Here is a 21378-nt window from a genome sequence, read left to right as displayed (position 1 = left end):
ATTCTATGACATCCACTATATCATTTAGAACTCGTGGCTGAACCATTGTCAGCCGTAAAGTAGCTAGGATCTTCAAAAGTTAGTGATTTAGTAATATTAGAGAAAAAAAAAAAAAAAAAAAAACACTGAGGAATATAATTCACTTTAGACGTTAATACAAAGATTGAAATATTAATTTCAGACGATATAAATTTTAACCCTTCTTTTTGGCTTAATTGAAATATTACTGACTATAGACTTAAATCGTTATCAATATATTAAATCATTATATGAATAATTTATTAAGTAGTATCGGACACTACTCAGGCATTGCTTAGGTAGAAATATTTGAATGGCATCCATAGGCGACCTTCTGACGAAACCCAAACTGGGGACAAAATGAACGGAAGGAAAAAGGAAGGCGGTGGCATTGCAAGGCTGCTGGCCGGGTTTTGCAATCACGTTGTGATGCAATCGGACCCCGGAGTCTCGTCGCGACACTGAAACGAATCCACCTGCGTGTTCAGTGAGAGACAGCCTTGCCTCCGGTTTATTTCGTGTTTTCGAACAGTGCTCCAACGATTATCGTTATAGGGAAGATTGCGGTTTCCTCGTGACGAGATCGTGTTACCTTCTTCTCCTCGCTTCTTTTTTTTTTTTTTTTTTTTGTTTTCTTTATCTACGCTGCCAACCGAAACATAGATGCTTGGCGAATGGTTTAACGTCCTGTGGATTCACGGTACATGCGTTTCTTTGTTCTTGTTCAGTTTCTTAGTCCTTTTACCGTGACCGTATACGTGCTAACGTGTGCAAGCTTTCGTGTGCGTGCATTTACGTGTTTCATAGGAGAAAATAGGAACGCACAGAAGCGCATAGTGTAACCGATATAGATCATGCTGGACTAAAGTGTTTTTTTAAGAAGACGCTGAAATTTGCTCGTCCTAAATCTCGTGTGAATTGGTGTAGAAATATTAATTCTTAGAACTATATCTGGTAGTGGCTTGTTCGTACGTATATTTTATTATAACTCGTGTAACAGTAGAACTGTATTTACTGGTAGAACATCGTACGACCAGGTTAAGTGTATTCTTGCTAATTAAATGCAATTATACGAGCGTTTAATTCCTATTTTATGGATGAAAAATGATAGGCAGTGGAGGGAACCGGTGTATCTGTGTTACGTGAAACGTTTGATCCCGGATGAGTTCAAATAAGCGCAGTTCCAGTGAAAAGCAAAGAGTCAGACGAAAAAAAAAAAAAAAAACTTATCATCAGTAGTTTATGGTGATGAAATTCACTCAGACCTAGTTTGATGGAATAGTAACTCATAAATACAGCTTAGAAAGTCATAAACGTGAAATGTCTGCACGTGTGAGAATTCAGTTGGTTTTCGTTGTTAGAAGACTATTTACGACGTTGTTTAAAACCATGATTATCTAATCTATAGAAGTTCGCGTTTGTTTTACCAATCTTGGGACAAATTGTTCATAGGCTTTACTTTGGTCGTGTTCTTCATAGTTATCGTGTATACCCAGTAATTATGATACAAATAGTGGAATTTTTCCAATCGTTAAGAATCGCTTTGCAAATCTGTAGAGAGGCCATTTTTGGCGAACCGGTACGTGAGTAAGTACTACCAGTTTAACCAGTTATGATCATTAAGCGTTGTTATATTTTAATCGACGAGAGAGCTTTGTGCTCCGTTCGACGTGGACCGTCATGGCGAGGCTGTGAGAGACAATAGTATTAGCAACTTTCTCTTCTGCATGTGATGACAATCGGCCGGATATCGACCACATGCTCGTGCACGTTGTGTATAGTACTTGCTGTAGCATGGTATTAGTGTACATATATCGCAGCGATATGATATTGAAAGAACGTTCATCCAAAAAGTTATCATCGAATAATCGTAATATTTTCCAAGACACGAAATTCCAGAAAGTAATTCACTAGGCACTCGTATACGGCGAAATCAAGAAATAGAGGACGCGTTAAGCGAACCGGATAATTGCAGTATCGTGTTTCGTTGCCGATATTGGATTTATCTGGCGATAGGCGCGGTGTCAGTTACGAACAAAAAAATATCTCCGTTTCAAGAATTTATTTATTTTTCCAGATGTCGATAATCCGACTGGCTCATTTAAACAATGATATTTTTAACTTGATAAGTGTATTAGTCATCGACGTGTCTTCGAGTGGATCAAACTTAGCCGGATTAGTACGATGACGAAATTCGATTAGTCATCGATTTGGATTAATTGCAGTTATTATTGTTTATGTATAGACCTTTATATTTTATATTTTTTTTATAGTTTCCTCAACGAAGGAAATTAATTTTCTAGATATTATTTTTATCGGATATTTATATTTTCTTTTATTTTATACATTCGAATTTCGCACAAACGCATAAAAATCTTGCCAGCCCTTTCATTCCCTTTCGTCAAGCGAAAGATTCCACGAGGACTTCCGCATTCGTAATTTCCCTGCGAGTCTCAGCGAGCTCGCCGGTCCACCAAGGAAAGTTGTTTATAGCCATTCCCCTTCTTATTTCCCCTCTTCCACCGACCGTCCAACACAACCCGTATCATTGAGCTCGCGTGAATTCTAATCGGTTTTTACGTAATATCAAGCAGGGCTGCGTGCAAGGAATGCATCGTTGCGCTTCTTCTTCCACGGTTGAAAGGCTTCGCCGGTTCCTGTCGATGCAACCTGGCGCACGGTGCTCGTAAATCAGCCTGTTTTTAGTCATGCTATCGTTAGCCAGGCTAGTTCTTACTCCCTGTCTTTAAGACATTAGGCATTGGGACAAGAAACTTGCCTGATGAACCTGGAGCAAACTTGCTCATTGGCGTGGTTTCGTGAAAGGAGATTCTAGGTTTATATCAAGGTCCAGGCTAGATCTTGTGCTACAGTCTAACCAGCCAGAGTTGGCGTTGCGGTGGCGAGGATCTCGTCAAGATCATTTGGTCAAATTGTTATGGATTTAGGTAGCTTATCACAGGGAAAAGTAGGGTGATCTAATCAAATCTAATGCTAGTGACTTTGCCAAGATCATGTGGTCTAATTATGATGAATCTGTATGGAATGATACAGGACACAGTACGTTAAGAAGGTCATCTTTCTATCCACATATGTTGAGGAAGTCTAATTGTAAGGATTCTGTCAAGATCATCTTCCTAGTCACAAATGCTGAGGAAGTCGAGTAGCAAGGATCTCGTCAAGATCATTTGGTTTAATTGTATTGAATTTAGGTAGCTTATCACAGGGAAAAGTAGGGTGATCTAATCAAATCTAATGCTAGTGACTTTGCCAAGATCATGTGGTCTAATTATGATGAATCTGTATGGAATGATACAGGACACGGTACATTAAGAAGGTCATCTTTCTATCCACATATGCTGAGGAAGTTTAATAGTAAGGATTCTGTCAAGATCATCATCCTAGTCACAAATGCTGAGGAAGTCGAGTAGCAAGGATCTCGTCAAGATCATTTGGTTTAATTGTAATGAATTTAGGTAGCTTATCACAGGAAAAAGTAGAGTGATCTAATCAAATCTAATGGTAGTGACTTAGCCAAGATCATGTGGTCTAATTATGATGAATCTGTATGGAATGATACAGGACACAGTACATTAAGAAGGTCATCTTTCTATCCACATATGCCGAGGAAGTCTAATTGTAAGGATTCTGTCAAGATCATCTTCCTAGTCACATATGCTGAGGAAGTAAAGTAGCAAGGATCTTGTCAAGATCACTTGGTCAAATTGTTATGGATTTAGGTAGCTTATCACAAGGAAAAGTAGGGTGATTTAATCAAATCTAATAGTAGTGACTTTGCCAAGATCATGTGGTCTAATTATGATGAATCTGTATGGAATGATACAGGACACGGTACATTAAGAAGGTCATCTTTCTATCCACATATGCTGAGGAAGTTTAATAGTAAGGATTCTGTCAAGATCATCTTCCTAGTCACAAATGCTGAGGAAGTCGAGTAGCAAGGATTCTGTCAAGATCATTTGGTTTAATTGTAATGAATTTAGGTAGCTTATCACAAGGAAAAGTAGGGTGATCTAATCAAATCTAATGGTAGTGACTTTGCTAAGATCATGTGGTCTAATTATGATGAATCTGTATGGAATGATACAGGACACGGTACATTAAGAAGGTCATCTTTCTATCCACATATGCTGAGGAAGTTTAATAGTAAGGATTCTGTCAAGATCATCTTCCTAGTCACAAATGCTGAGGAAGTCGAGTAGCAAGGATTCTGTCAAGATCATTTGGTTTAATTGTAATGAATTTAGGTAGATTATGACAGGGAAAAGTAGGCTGGTCTAATTAAATCTAATGGCAAGGACTTAGCGAAGAGATCGTTTGCTCTAATTATGATGAATCTGCGTAGAATGATATAGGCTGAAGTAGATTACGAAGATCATCTTGCTAGCCACATCTGCTGAGGAAGTCTAGTGGCAAGGATTTTGTCAAGATCATTTGGTTTAATTATGACGAATTTGGTTGTATTAGATCAACAGAAGGAAAAATTATAATACATTAAGAAGACCATCTTTCTAGTCACACATGTAGACCTGTAGTGCAGTAGATTCATATATCAACTCTGGCTGTCCCGACTTTGGTCTGCTTTGTTCCACAAATTAGCTCTAGCTTTGTGTACGTGAGGTGATTAGGCAGTTGGCATGTTACGATTCACGCTTGATGTCTGAATGATCAGTGTTTGATTGCTGGTTTCCTAGGTCCTCAGAGATATTACTCGCGTCAGCAATTTTGGCTGTTTTAAAAAATTCCCTTTGCATTAGAAATATTATTTGTGTCAGTGTATTGTGAAACTGCCACTATTAGCAACAATTTTTGCCCATCCTTCAGAACACTGCTAACTTATCATTCTGTTTTTTTTCTCTGTTGCAGGTAAGTCGAGTCCTGAAGTATAATGTACACCTTGTCCAAACCGGTAAAGCTTCTACTATAATGATCAGTATCTGGTATGAGGATATAATGATAAGTATGTAATATAACGATAATGAAACAGAGCAAACTATCAGGTGGTGGACGCTTGAAGATCAGTTTGTAGTCTGAGCATCCGTGTGTCTGTGTATTACCGAGTCATGTTATGAAAAATTTCACTGTACTTGCGATTCGACGTATTTCCTGATTTTACTGCACTTTTTGCGTGCCATGCTATCGTTATGCAACGATCTTTCAGTCGACGAACGAAAGTCGTGGGAGTGGAGAAGTGCGATATAGATTAGTTTGCGAGCCAGTCGAGTCCACTTTCTCGCACTGAAGAAAGCTACCGGCATAGATAAGAGGCTTATGGGGGCCATTGATCGAGCCAAAATTAATTGTCGGTCCAGTACAGCCTACAGTCTCTGTCCTGGATGCTTGACTCGTAGAGAACACTGTAAGTGGGAAAATTGAAAAATACTGATCCTTTATTGGAAAATGTACTGCATACCAATGAGAATACTATAGTATAGAATTTAAATGTAATCTCCCTTTCTAAATAGTTCATGATAATACTAAAAGTTAGTGTCACAACGTCAAGTGGAGAAGGATGTAAGTATCAATAGATACTAGATAATTGTATTTTTGGCTTTCGTCTATGCCATCTATCTAAATCTAAACGAACGAGACATTCAGTCTTCTTTATAATTAAAGATGCCACAGGTATCTTTCTACAGATACACTTACCTCTTTCATGAATTTGGACCACGTTAAGACACAAGGCTTTTTCCCCCTGAGAAAGTTGTTTCTTGGTGCTTGCAGTGTTCTCTACAAGCAGTCTTCAACCATGAGACTCACAGCTTACTGAAAGTTTTGAGTTATCTTCTCAGTGCCAGAAGTCTGAAGTTTCCTACAATCTGATAATACGTTGGTTTTATAAGAGAACATAAAGGTTTAAAGTTAGCCAAATTGAGAGTTATTGGGAGTTTGCTAAAGAAATACCGGTCAATTTGAAACAGCTAGTATAGTTAATAGTCGTTATACGATCACTGCCATAGATGACCAAGGACCTTTGCACATTGCTGTATATGATATTATACAACATGAGTTTTCAAGGTAAGCCTGACTGTCAGGAGCATTACTGAACTTGACTGGTTCTAATAGTTAATCTATATTTGGATTAGATATAATTGAAGCCTGTAAGAAGGAAGTATCACGATTAGAATCATCAAGTACTCTTGGCAAGATTAATTACTACTCCAGGACAGGGAAGGATAATTGTTGAACGATGATAGACCCTGAAAAATGGATGAGAGAGATTTATGCTAACTCAATAGTTGCTGTTATTAACTGATTGGAAGCAATTGACGTTTTAAGCGACCTTTAACGTGCGTTACAAAGTAACCAGTTTACCGGCCAACAAGCTAATCCATGAAATCGTAATGACTATGATAATGATGATTTCTAGTTTGTCGGGCCACTAATGGTCGCGCTACCTTCACTCGGGCTACTAATGAACGTTGCAAAAGGAGAGTAATCGAGGAAACTACTGCATTTTTTCCTCTGCTTTTTTCCCTTTCTTTTTTAATTTCACAAAGCAGAAGTGAAAATTCCTCGCTGGCGTGGAAAGTTAAAATTCAAACGTTGAAATTGGAAAAAGAAAGGAAAAGGGGGAAAAAAATTCGTTCGCTTGACACGGTGTTGCGAATGGAATGTTTGCATAATTCCTGGCATATAACAGAATCAGGAAGAGTTGGATTTACGAGAAGGGGAAAGGAATCGTTGCACAGCCAACTTGCATAATCGTGTGTGCACAGGTTGCATCAGGAAATGCATCGAATAGTTTTTATCTATGCCAATTAAACTTTTATTTCGACTATCTCTGGCAAAATAATTTTAGTTTATCCTTAGAGCTGCTTCACTTTTTGCACATGCGATCGATACACCTCTCTTACTTTCTTTGCTACATTTATTATTGCTATTCTCCTGGTTTTCTAAAGTTTTAATGAATTACATATAAGTGCTATAAGTTGAAGTTTCTTGATGATAAGAGTTCTCCTCTGGACTAAATTCCTTCAAACTTTGATCAAAAATTGACAATTGTGGCTTCTTCTTAAAGAAATTATATTGCCTTTTTAAATGCCATCCAAATGATCTGTTGTATCTTCAACATTCTGTCAGATTTCTTTTCTACAGAACCAATTTACAGTCAGAGCCGTGTCTGTCCTTCTTTCACTGTGTTCTAATTGTAAATCCATAGATAGTCCATATAAAATAATATTAATAAAATCATATGCAGTAGGAGAAACATTGGTGCTTACCATTTTTGCCATTTCAGACTAGGAAATGTGGCTTCTTCTTAAAGAAATTACATTGCCTTTTTAAATGCTATCCAAATGAATCTGTTGTATCTTCAACATTCTGTCAGATTTCTTTTCTACAGAACCAATTTACAGTCAGAGCCATGTCTGTCCTTCTTTCACTGTGTTCTAATTGTAAATCCATAGTTAGTCCATATCAAATAATATTAATAAAATCATATGCAGTAGGAGAAACATTGGTGCTTACCATTTTTGCCATTTCAGACTAGGAAATGTGACTTCTTCTTAAAGAAATTACATTGCCTTTTTAAATGCCATCCAAATGAATCTGTTGTATCTTCAACATTCTGTCAGATTTCTTCTCTACAGAACGAATTTACAGTCAGAGCCATGTCTGTCCTTCTTTCACTGTGTTCTAATTGTAAATCCATAGTTAGTCCATATAAAATAATATTAATAAAATCATATGCAGTAGGAGAAACATTGGTGCTTACCATTTTTGCCATTTCAGACTAGGAAATGTGGCTTCTTCTTAAAGAAATTACATTGCCTTTTTAAATGCCATCCAAATGATCTGTTGTATCTTCAACATTCTGTCAGATTTCTTCTCTACAGAAACAATTTACAGTCAGAGCCATGTCTGTCCTTCTTTCACTGTATTCTAATTGTAAATCCATAGTGTTACGTCGCGTGAGTCGGTACCTGCGACGTCCCTCATGGTCAGGCCGCCGAGGCCTGCACATCGTCAACACTGACCCGCAATAAACCCAAGGAACCACCAAAGCCCACATCTGTTATCCATAAAGTTGCATTCTTTTGAACATCTTCGGTTTATGAGTGGTCCCTTAAAAGGGTCCTTAGATTTATTGCACGCTGTCACTCATTACGGAGAAAGCAGATGTGCCCAGCGAAATAGCGGGTTTTTCCCCAGGTACAAAGGCACCCAGGAGCCACAAATGCAGGAGACTTTCTCCTTGTATTTTGTTTCTTGACATTGGCTAGAACCAATGGTCATCGCGGATAGTTACCCTCACTTTTCTACCGAAAAGTGTGAACTACGAATCCGCGTTCTTAGTTCAATAAAGATACACCCACATCGAACAACCTTCGGGTCCATCATAACGCTTTCCGACACGACGAATTCAAACACGTTCGGTTCACGTTAACTATTGTAGTCCAGTGCAAATAAATATACATATATTATATAACTGTGAAGTCCAGTTATATTCCAACCCAATCACCCTTTATTCTCCCACAAGAAATAAGGGGATCGCCCTGTTCGTGGTGTCGATTCGTGCAATCGTAGCGGGAATTTACGACTCCCGTTGACGCGCTATAACGCGACCGTCTCCCCGCGTCTGGACGAATTAACACATAGTTAGTTCATATAAAATAATATTAAAATCATATGTAGTAGGAGAAACATTGGCGCTTACCATTTTTGCCATTTCAGACTGGGAAATAGCATCTGTGGTCAGAATGCTGTTGCTATAGGTTCCATGTACAGTTAACGTTCTCTGTGTGCAAGGTAATCAGCATGGATTGTTATCTGGACTGAGGTAATAAAGTCTGCGTGGAAGCTGTCACGTTTGGTCCACGTGGTGGTAATCGTTCCTCCTTTAGATACTTTAGACGGATAAGAGAGAGCACGGTTCTCTTGGAAAAAGCGCTTGGAATGCTATTTGGAACGATGGAGATTGGTTCGTCCGACGGATTTCAGATAATTACGTGGGTGAAATTGAGGAATGTTCCAATACCAACTTACGTTCGATAGAATCTTGTAGAAACAAGGATGGATCTGTTGATAGAAAACGGCTGTTTCTAGAATCTTTGTAAACGCAGCAGTTGCAACAAGAAGGTTTCAATAGATTATAGATCCGCGATTCTTTGGCATACGTGTGATAAGCTTTTTCTTTAAATGACGGATATTGAAAGATGGTTTTTCTGATTGAAGAGAAAGCTACCAGATCCAATGGCTGATACGTCTAATCCGATGTGACGAAGTTGAGAGACGTCTGACAATTCTGGATCAATATCAGTCGTTCCACTTTCTATTTAATAATAGAGTCCAGACAGCGTAGATAATTTTATTATCTTTAAAAAAGCCATTTACTTTGGCGAATTATCCTGCGGAATGGCTGGGTAGCTCTGATCGTCCCATGCAAAATGATCGTAATAAGGTGAACCAGAGATTGACTCGATTAACATTCCTGTTGCTCGTGCGTCCAGGTACAGTCAGGTAAAATCTTCTGAAATTCCAAGTTATTCGCCTCTTGTTCAGACTAGTAAATCTTGCTGTTCTAGTTAGCTTGCCCATCCAGTCCCATGTCGTTAGTTATCGAGGGACCTGCCTGTAGGGACGAGACACGGCGGCACTGAAAAGAGAGCAAAGATGCAATCTGGACGTATTTATGATGCTCCCGTGATTAGTGCATCTCCTCCTACCTTGTCTCGCTTCTCTTTTTACCTCGTTTCACCCTTTGCTGTCCTTTGCACGTTTCCACTTACTGACTACAGTTCTGATGGATCGTCTTTCGGTTCTGTTCCAATCCCATTTTCTCTCCCCTTGTTTTCTTTTTTCTTTTCGTATTTCTGAACATTAATTTATAATACTGTCCTTGACTCGTAAAACCTTAGGCTTGCACCTATCGTGGTTCCGAGAGTTTGAAGATTTGGAGGGCTGATAGCTTGAAAGATTCTGAAACTTAACAGCGTGGCAGATCGGCAATTGAAAAGTCTGAAAATCGGCAATTTAGGGGTCTGAAAGTTTGAAAATTTGGAAATTCGGCAGTCTGAAAATATGCAAACGCGGAATTTTCAATGTCCAAAGTTTGGACATTTGGAAATTTTGGGGATTGAGAATCTAGAAACTTGACTTGCACTTCAGTGCCTGAGAACTTAGGGATTTAAAAGCTTGAAAGTTCGTAAATCTGATGGAACATTCATTTACATGTTATGAATGTCTGAAAGGCTTAAAATTTGGAGATTTGAAAGTCCTAGAAGCTTGGAACTTTGGAAACTGTAGACTTAACATTTGGAAAGTTGGAGGTTTCAATGTCTCCAAAGGGATTTTAGAGATTTAGATGTCCGAAAAATCGTCAATTAGATGGTCTGAAAGGTCTGAAAGTTTGAAGATCCGGAAATTTAAAAGTTGGGAAGCTTTAAAATACAGAAACGTTAAGTACTGGAAATTTGGAGGCTTCAATGTCTCCAAAGGGATTTTAGAGATTTAAATGTCCGAAAAATCGTCAATTAGATGGTCTGAAAGGTCTGAAAGGTCTGAAAGTTTGAGGATCTGGAAATTTAAAAGTTGGGAAGCTTTAAAATACAGAAACGTTAAGTACTGGAAATTTGGAGGCTTCAATGTCTCCAAAGGGATTTTAGAGATTTAAATGTCCGAAAAATCGTCAATTAGATGGTCTGAAAGGTCTGAAAGGTCTGAAAGTTTGAGGATCTGGAAATTTAAAAGTTGGGAAGCTTGAAAATACAGAAACGTTAAGTACTGGAAATTTAGAGATTTGAATACTTCAGGGTCTGAAAGTTCGAAGATTTTAAAGACTGAAAGTTCGAAGATTTTAAAGACTGAAAGCTCGAAGATCTGAAAATCTGAAAGCTCGTAAATTCGATGATCTACGTGTCTGAAAACTTGGGCATATGAAAGTTGGAAAATCTGGAACTCTAAAAAGTCAGGAAATCTGGAACTCTAAAAGTCAGAGAAAATCTGGAAATCTTGTCTTCCAAATTTTCATACAATTCTCACTTATACGATTCATTGTCGTAGTATGTACCACCGATGTATCACCTTCGTTCTCTGAATAATTTTCTACAGTTTCAATCTTGAGTCCTAAAACCTTGGCTCTTCCTATGGCTGATCCTCGCCGGTAGTCCTTGTATTCCATGACGATCTCGTTGCTCTTCTTCTAGTGCGTGAGACAGGCATGTAGCTTGCGACCGTGTGTGCGTGTAATGCGCGCGCGCGTGAGGTAGAAGAGCAGCCTCCGGAGAAGCTCTCTCCGAGGAGGTCGCGAGCAAGGCCATTTGGGGCGTTGCCCTCCTGAGCTCGATCTCGAGCTTACATATGGCCGGTTATCCACGCGTCGAGCACTCGTTCAGCATCGATCTACTGGGTGTCCTAATTCGATCCTTACCTATATTTCTTCGAAAATAACATGTCAAATACGAATATCCGCCTTATAACACAGTTCCCTAGTTAGCTGTTTCTGACGAGTATACTCGTGATGAAGAAACGGCAATATTTCGTTTTACGACGAGTATACTCGTCATGTGGAAAAAGTTGTTACAATTTGCTGTTTAAATTGCAAGTCTAGCGGACGCTAAAATGTATTCGTCGATTTTAAGATCTTTTGAACATTTGAAGGCCAAGACCAAAAAATAAAAAAAGCAGCAAATAAAAAAATCGATAATTAAATGGAAGTGTTACATATTAATACTACTTATGTTAGTTGTAGAAAAATGTCATCGGCTTTTTGACAGAAAAATCTCCACTTGCTACTTAAAAACGAATTAAAAGTGAATTAAAAATTATAACGTTCAGATTCAACTCGGACGCTTGGGCATCACAGCTTAAAAACTTATGGTACTGCCATTTCAGAATTTACGCTTTTATCGGTGGATTTTAATGATGGGGTCGGAATTCAGCTCGTGCAACGTGAGCAGGTAATAATCTTATTGAAGTACAGAGCGAGTACAGAGACTATAATCCGAAGGTTAGCAGCGACGCATTAAGAATACTGATTTGTCTGGGATTAATGTTAATGAGGCGTGTAGGTGCCATTGTTTGGTTACTAAGATATTTATAGATGACGATTGTTTTATCCTACGTAATTGTGCTGCTGACAACCTTGTTACATGAACTCGGCGATTAATATGTGTTCACCGTGAACTTAGTAATTTGCTGCGTTGGAAGATCATGACTTTAGCATATTGAATCACACAACAGGAGCAACCACTATATCGAATAAATAACGTTATATAGACATTCTCATGTTAGAATGAAATTTTAAATTGAAAGGGCTTGTCTCTAAATTTTGGTGCCCCAATTAGGCAACTGCTTTATTTGTTAATAAATCCATAGTAGTGGGAATTGGATCAGCTAATTAAACGAATTTCTTTAATTGCATTAGACATTTGGTCATCTGAACAATTGATAAAATTAAATGAAACTTAGGGGCACCTCTTAAATCCTAATGTCCTGAGCACAGACCTCAATTGTAGACACAAGAAGTAACTTTTAACTCCTTCCATGGAACAGTACTGAGCTTTGCTCATGGAATCAGATGTCTCTTTAATTGCATTGGACATTTAGTTATCTGAACAATTGATGAAGTTGAAGAAAACTTAGGGGGGTTTCTTGAATCCTAATGTCCTGACCTAAATGATAGACACAAGAAATAACTTTTAGCTCCTTCCATGGAACAGTAACAAGCTTTGCTCATGGAATCAGATGAGTCTCTTTAATTACATTGGACATTTAGTTATCTGAACAATTGATGAAGTTGAAGAAAACTTAGGGGCACCTCTTAAATCCTAATGTCCTGAGCACAGACCTCAATTGTAGACACAAGAAGTAACTTTTAACTCCTTCGATGGAACAGTATTGAGCTTTGCTCATGGAATCAGATGTCTCTTTAATTGCATTGGACATTTAGTTATCTGAACAATTGATGAAGTTGAAGAAAACTTAGGGGGGTTTCTTGAATCCTAATGTCCTGACCTAAATGATAGACACAAGAAATAACTTTTAGCTCCTTCCATGGAACAGTAACAAGCTTTGCTCATGGAATCAGATGAGTCTCTTTAATTGCATTGGACATTTAGTTATCTGAACAATTGATGAAGTTGAAGAAAACTTAGGGGGGTTTCTTGAATCCTAATGTCCTGACCTAAATGATAGACACAAGAAATAACTTTTAGCTCCTTCCATGGAACAGTAACAAGCTTTGCTCATGGAATCAGATGAGTCTCTTTAATTGCATTGGACATTTAGTTATCTGAACAATTGATGAAATTAAATGAAACTTAGAGGCACCTCTTAAATCCTAATGTCCTGAGCACAAACTCAAGTGGTAGACACAAGAAATAACTTTAGCTCCTTCAATGGAACAGTAATGAGCTTTGCTCATGGAATCAGATGAATCTCTTTAATTGCATTAGATATTTGGTCTTTTGAACAATTGATGAAATTAAATGAAACTTAGGGACATCTCTTAAATCTTAATGTCCTGGTGATGTAAGTGGTAGACACAAAAAATAAACTTCAATTCTTGCCAAATGTCTTTGGAATAATACCACGATTAAGATCAACTAAAACCAATGTCAGAACTGAGAATTCTTAACAAAAGACTCGACCAGAATACTCTGGCTCTCGATTATCTGGCTTCTTTTCGCCACCTCCTTGATCTGGACTTGGAAAGTCTTCCTTGAGAAACGCTCCTGCACAATTGTGCCCGAGTTCCCAGAGGTGAGAACAGCCTGTGACGAGGATCGAGTTTCTTGGTGGAAGTTGTGCAAGTGTATTACCGTCTTCTTAAAACAATAGCTGCTGCTCCTTCGCTCGCACAGGTTTATTAAACTAGGAACAGAAATTAAATACCGAACTGTGGACGTCTCTCTGCCTGTTAATACCGTTCCAGTATCGCTCATGGCGAAGATCAAAGGCAGGAAGATTGCACTCTCTTGCAGAAATAATTCCTCCGCTACGTTTCTTCCCATCCAACAAAGAGATGGACCAACAAGTGGATCAAGAATATTGGATATCTTGTATATCAGACGCAACAACATTTCGCAACATGTTACACAGCTTAAGAGAATTTAAATATAATAACAGACTAATATCTTCGTCGTTGATCTTTTAACTCTTTGATTAGCGACTGTGTGGAGAAAGGAAGCATGTAATTACAGAGTTGAAAATGTGAAAAATTAGAAGTTCGAAGGGTAGAGAAGTGAAAACCTGAAAGTCTGAAAAATTGAAAATTTGCTAGTTGGAGAATCTGGAGGATTGGAAACTTTAAAAACTGACAATTTGACAAATTGTACAATTTAAGATTTGTAAGAGTGAAAGTTTGACAGAAGGTTTGAAAGATTGAAGATTTAGAGAACTGGAAATTTAAAAGACTAAGGATGTGAACGCAGCAAAATACGAAATTAAAATTTTCAACAGCTTGGCGATTCGAAAATTCATATGGCTGTGAATCTAAAAGTTTGTAAGTTGGAAGGAAACTTAGAAATCCGAAACCAACCATTTGTAGCGCTGAAAGATGATCTTACGTGATACGAAACGGCGTATTAAATTGTAAATTCGATTCGGTGTTGGTTGCAGGTTTATGTTCAATTGTAATCAACGAGAGAAACGAACGGCTGGATCGTTATTATTGATTCACCTACTGCCGGGAGTTACATAAATCCATGGGCGTACATTTTATTTTCTATAAAATGTTTTCTGTTACTTTCGTTAAAAGAAGCCAACCAGAACGTGTTAGGAAGCGAGTGCCGACTTATTTTTTACGCTCGAGGTGGTCAGAATATGTGCCAGGAAATTACCTGGAAATTGAAGAAATTAACACGATTCAACTAAGGCAATCTAACATAAGCACAGTAGAGTGCGTATAAGAATATTCCAACGTAGAAAATTTGCAAATGAAAAATTCCAATTAATATTTAGTAACTGAAAATATCTGAACATATTTTGCAGCAACAAATTTTTCAAAATTAATATTTGCGAACTCATATTCGGGAACATTAACATTTGTCAGCTTTAATATTAGAGAACTATAATGTATGGGAACTCTAATATTTGAGAGTTCTAATACTTAGGGACTGTAATATTTCAGAACTCTAACATTCGGGAGCATTAATATTTGAGAACTCTAATATTCGAGAGTGATGATATTTGGGCACTCTAATATTTGGGAACTCTAATATTTGAGAGTTCTAATACTTAGGGACTGTAATATTTCAGAACTCTAACATTCGGGAGCATTAATATTTGAGAACTCTAATATTCGAGAGTGTTGATATTGGGGCACTCTAATATTTGGGAACTCTAATATTTGAGAGTTCTAATACTTAGGGACTGTAATATTTCAGAACTCTAAAATTCGTGAGCATTAATATTTGAGAACTCTAATATTCGAGAGTGTTGATATTGGGGCACTCTAATATTTGGGAACTCTAATATTTGAGAGTTCTAATACTTAGGGACTGTAATATTTCAGAACTCTAATACTTAGGGACTGTAATATTTCAGAACTCTAATACTTAGGGACTGTAATATTTCAGAACTCTAAAATTCGTGAGCATTAATATTTCAGAACTCCAATATTGGAGAGCATCAACGTTTGGGAATTCTAATATTTGGGAGCATTGACGTTTAGGAACTCTAATATTCCGGAGTATTGATATTTGGCAACTGTAATATTCGAAAATATTAACATCAGAGAATAGGGAATATTAATATTAGAGAACTCTAATATGTGGGAATTCTAATTGTTCGATCGTTCGCGGTAGATCGCGTCAACGAGAGTCGTAAATTCTCCTTGCGATTAGATAATCGACGCCACGAATTGGTGGATCCCCTATTTCGATTAGGATAATAGAGATGCTTGACTGATTATAACACTGAAGTAACAGGTTATAATATATACTTCTTTCCAACAACTTGGTAGATATAAATAGTTACGCGTCGTGCTATAGACGTATTCTCAGAGACGTGTAAATAGTAAGTTACAACTGATGACTGAACAAAACATTGACTAATTTGCACAGTTAGTGGCCGTCTTGACCGAGGAACAGATTCTAGTTTATGTAAAGGGTCGCCGAACGTAACACCAATAATTGACAGTGCTAATATTTTGGAATTCTAATACTTGGAAAGCCTAATGTTCGGGGACTCGAGAAATTTCACATTAATAAATAAATGCAGTGCTGCATTAACAGAACGCCTTTAATAGGATAGATGCTCGTAGATATCTTTAATATGATCATAAATAATTAATCTGGTTATCACGCACATGGTAAAAACAAATGCAACGTAGCAGTTATGTTATACGTTTCACGCAATACTAATCAGAATTGCTTAACAGACGTTGTACACTACATTACAACAAATCAGATGCCACGAAACCGTGGCAATTGCAACAGAATAATTGGCTGATAAAAATGTTGGCCTAACAGAAAGAAAAAGTGGTAGGAATGAGTATGGAGGAGACACAAAGCGCCACGATCGCGTTATATGTATCGTCCCTAATGGCGTCATTAAATTAAACACCGTTATTCGACGAAATTACGTCCTCTTACGTCACGAAGCAACGATTACGTCGACTTACATGCTTGAACAAGTAACTTCGTGAATGCTCGTATTTCATGCAGCGATGGCCACTCGCGTTTCTTTCCTGCAAGAAAGTTTGTCGACGTTCAGTAAACCAGATCCAGTTAAATGTTATTAGAATGAGTAATATGGCCAGCCATTAGCGCTAAAAGTACTGCCTTCGATGAAAAGGCACTGTAATCTTATAAAGCGACGTTTAAGAATTGATTCTTGGTCATTTTGAATTATTAGTATCTTCAGGAAAAGTGGATTTCGCCGTAAGTTCCTGTTCCAGGGTGACGGATATTGAGAGACACGTCGAAAAGGGAAATTTAATTCCTTAATTAAGCCTAATGTTGGTAAAATGTGATGTCTGCAGCTTCGAGAATTCGGAGATTCGAAACCGTAGAAATTGGGGTTAGGTTGGGATTAGGTTGAGGTTAGGTTGGGGTTAGTGGAAGCTTGAAGCTTGCAAATTTGAAAATTTGGAAGTCTGAAAGTTTGGGAATTTGATAATCGGAATGTCTGAATATTGGGAGGTCAGAAAATTCGAAAGTTTTGGAAACTTTGAAATCTGAAAGTTTAGACATTTGAAAGTCTTCGAGTCTAAAGGTTTAGAAGAGTAAAAGTTTGGCGAAATTTGCGTTATATAACATTGTCGTTGTCAAAAAAATATGTATCTTCACGACTTCCTATCTTGAGACAGCAGTCTCTGAAGGAGGGAAATATAATGCCTAGAGTCTCGGAACGTGCAATCGTATAGATATCGCGATTACAATTACTCGATGGCGGTGTATGACAAAAAGGAATCACAGCCGGGCCGTATTGGCAAAGTGCATCGCGTCCTCTTTGGAGTTACGCGTGTTGCGTAATCGTACGTTATGTAATTTGCTCGTAAACGGTGGAAAGATCGAAAAGGGAAAAAAGGCAAACGACGGAGATCGATCGAGAGAGGTCTTTGCTTGAGAAATCTCCGGTGGGAATTTTTTCCTTGGTAATTACGAATAATAGCTTTCGTCGGTATTTAACCTGGGTGTCAAACGTCCATTTATTCCTTCCAATAAAGACAAGAGAGGGTTGGACAGAATTCCTTGTTCTATAGATTTTATACAACATTTACCGATTTCAGCTAATGGTGTACATAAAAACACAAAAGAAAAAGAAATTTATTAGAATAAGCCACAGGTGTGCGTAGGTTAGGTCTTTATTTTGCATAATGATAGGATGTTCCTGGCATTATCGAAAGATATACCTCTTGGAGATTGCTTCACCAATGCCTACTTTCTCTCTATAGAACGTACAATTAACAAAAATTACGTTTGATGTGTTTATAAAAGAGATAATACCGGTTGAGTCTTGATTACTGTAACAGAACATACATACAGCTTATATAACCCAAGAAAGAAGAGTACAAAAGAACCAATTCATGGTCCTCCATCTTTTATGACCAACCTTAATGATTTGCACGTGTCTGGCATGATTATGTACCAACTATGTATCATGCAGACCAAAACATGCTAATTGTAATAGATTGTGCCGTCAAGTCTTATTATTGAGCCAGCTGTCCTTTGAACCTTCATATAATATGTCCAATACTAGCATCGAGTAGACAAGTTAAAAGATAGTCTAAAACCGATTATTTGTCTCTAACAGTATTTTGTACTGTGTGGTACGATGGTAGTACAGTGTATCTGTTTAAAAACCAGTTATAGGTTAGATACAGGACTTATTAGTCAGAGATGGCGCCAGATAATTTATTACCTGGGCCAAAACCACATTTTGGTGTACCCTATGACGTCGATTTTCAATTGCTGTTGTTAAATTGTAGAAGTTGGGATTCTCAGTGACCCAGTTATGGAAACCGAGATTATGAGTATTTTAACTGTTGGAGTTAACGATAAAAAAAAACGCGATATCATGTTATCCGCGGCATAATATTTTTAATTCTTATCCACAATGTAGTTGTGTCATTCGCATTCCACCGATAAACATGTTCTTTCGAAGGACAGAAGAACGAGCTTCCTGTTAAGATAGTCTTCGGAGTTAACATATCGCGAACATGTGCTCATGCGCATGTGGAATCGAAAATCGAAGCGATCACGGATCGATTACCGAGACGAGTATCGACTTACGCCGGTCCCATCGATGCGGAACGTAATTAAGTGGAATGGAAATATTGCCACATTCGAGAAACAAAAAGAGAAAGAAAAAGAAAAAATGGCGCGTGTCCAGTGAAAGACACGGACTTACGATTTGTGGCCTCGTCCTGAGATCAACTTGAAACCGATACCGTCGTGAAATTCACTGCGAGATCGATCGTTACAATGTAGGGAGAGTTTCTATTACAGTCGGCCATCGATCGATTCGCGATAACGAATCTCAGCTTGACCTGTAGGAAAGTGAACGGTGGGAAAATATGTGGGAAAATAGGCCGTCATTAGTATAGAAGTCTTCTCCAGTAGGGAACAAATAACGCTAACAGGCTCAATGCAATTAAAGGGATTCTCCTAATTCCACGATGGATTCCATTATCGAATAAAAATGAGATCTGACATGTCTGAATTAGGTTAGATAGTCTCGTAATTAGAACTACTCCTTGCAATTTAAGAAATGTTCCTAATTTTTTATTAAATTTTTCAATTAGCCTAATGCCTGAATACTTAACCTATATGTCGTGAGGATCTTTAGTTACAATTAATTTTATAGGAAATTTTATCAGGCAGATCTTCAGACGTAGGAATAAATCTTTTTATCGCGCTATATGAAAATAAGGCTTTGGTTAATGTGGATAAATATAGGATTACAATTTTAAAAGGTCACGTTTTTATTATTGTTGTTCGAACCTATCCTCTTCCGGCAGTGTATAAATGGATCGGCCGAGTAAAAAGAGAGGAAGAACAGAGAAAGTTCGGTGAACTCAAAGAAGCTTCTTCACCTCGAGGTCGCCAGTGTTGTTTTACGAGCTCCTGAAAGTTGTATCGTCTCGTTCTTGGTGAGGTCAGGTTCGTGTCCTCGTCCGTCTGTCTCGCTGTCTGTCTGTCCGTTTTCGTGGAACCTCCGTCCCACATACAAGGGCATAGCCATTTCCATACAACGTCGCACAAAAAGAGCGTAAAACAGGCGGAAGTTCTGAGGAGAATACGAAATTCATCCAACCAGTGAAATCAAGATTCTCGCCTTTTTAAATTCCCCTGCAACTGATTGCGAATTAAAAACTATTACTCGATCTTTTTGTTATATTTATAGCGTGACGGGTTAGAAATGCGCGCGCAGGTATTTGAAACATTTCGTTCTCCCGTTTTATTAAAGCTGTTTTACCGACCGCAAAATTCGCGTCTTCCGTGAAATTAATTGAGCAATTAAAATTCTCTATGGCCAGAACGAGAATTCGGCGATGTTCAACACCAATCAACGAAGAATTATTGCTGTAGAATTGAACATAATTCTTGTTTAAATAAGGGTTAAGAATATTCGAGTTACAACGCGGAACGAACGAGCATAAACCGTTACGTACATCGTTAAGGGCAATAAAATAAAACGTGCGAAAGAAATACGAGAGGTTATTTTTAAAAAAGAGGCAAAATGAAACTGACCTCGGTAGACTTGCCCGTAACAAGTGCGAGAAACCTGTCCGATGCTATTCAACAGATTATCCTATGTGTCTGGTTTCTTTCTGTAATTTCTGTAATTTAGTCAATGGATCAACTTTGTTAACGCGTTGTTAAGTTTTAACATTTGTCACGTTTTTTCGAATATCGACGATTAAAACTTTGCATCAATTCCTAAGAGTTTATTAAATTATAATTGTTGAAATAGAGATTAATTCTTATGGGCCGTTGCTCGATCGGTAACTAGGGTTCAAAGCTGAACTAATATCGATCTAAATGAAAGTTTCAAATTAGAAATTTAATCAGAAATAGTCTTTCAATTTAAGTTTGTAATATTACGATCTGTAGCATCTGTGTGTGTGTGTGCGTGTGTCCGTATATTCTAATAGTAGAACTATTCAAATATAATATTCGATAAGATATAATCTCACAATTCGAATTAATAAATTTATTGTGGTTTAGTATCTCCGTATAATTGAGGTTATGGACGCAAGAAATCGATAATCGAAGTAAAATCAGCTGTCGAAACGGAAGTTTCAAATACAAAACTCCATTAGACAGGATCTTTTAATTCGATTTAATGAGATTGTAATCTATAATATCATATTCATGAGGTTATGAAAGGCAGATATTATCGAAAAAGGAAAACAACCGCGGAATTTTATGACTCACGTCTCGAATGTTTGATTTGGTTAGAGCCTAGAATTTGTCGGACAAATTGCGGGAAAGTAAGACCGATCGAAGAAGAGAGGAAGAAAAAAAGGGGGACGGGCATTAGAAAAGTAGCTTCTGGGAAGACTGTTAGCCGCGTAAATGTTTTCTCTTCGAATGGATAGTTTTGTAACCGATTCACCGATCGATACACCTCGTTCCGGACAATACGATCTCGATTTCTCGGGACCTGCCGCGTCGAGGAAATTATTAAGTCGTTCAGTGAAAGGATTTTACCCGTGGACTTATCGAAACCGATGCACGGAACGTGAAACTTCGTTACTTATTTTCTGTTCGCCATATTTGTACCGACTCTTTTTTTGGTAACTCAATTATGGTTGGCGATGGAATCGAAATAGGGAGAATGCTTGGTATTATATTCGCAAGTGATACGACTTTCACGAGAATTTATCCACATTGTAATCTCGATCCCTTTCTAGCATAAAAGCTTGAAAGTGTATATTTTTCCGAA

At 37.8% G+C, this 21378-nt stretch overlaps 1 protein-coding gene across 6 annotated transcripts in view; it reads left to right on the top strand.

The window, feature by feature from the left end:
- The window catches only part of LOC139994839 (uncharacterized), a 100445-nt gene that overhangs the window by 51308 nt on the left and 27759 nt on the right, over positions 1-21378 (top strand). The window contains exon 1 of one of the 6 annotated variants that reach the window (XM_072017801.1): positions 511-718. The exons of the other annotated variants lie outside the window; for them this stretch is intronic. The gene's annotated coding sequence lies outside the window, so the exon portion shown is untranslated. Of the gene's footprint in view, positions 1-510; positions 719-21378 lie in introns of those variants that run through there. 6 annotated transcript variants of the gene reach the window in all.

Source organism: Bombus fervidus, chromosome 15, assembly GCF_041682495.2.
Source record: "Bombus fervidus isolate BK054 chromosome 15, iyBomFerv1, whole genome shotgun sequence".
NCBI classification, from domain to species: domain Eukaryota; kingdom Metazoa; phylum Arthropoda; class Insecta; order Hymenoptera; family Apidae; genus Bombus; species Bombus fervidus.
The sequence above is the reverse complement of the archived record's forward strand: the minus strand, read 5'-3'. Positions and strand labels throughout refer to the sequence as shown.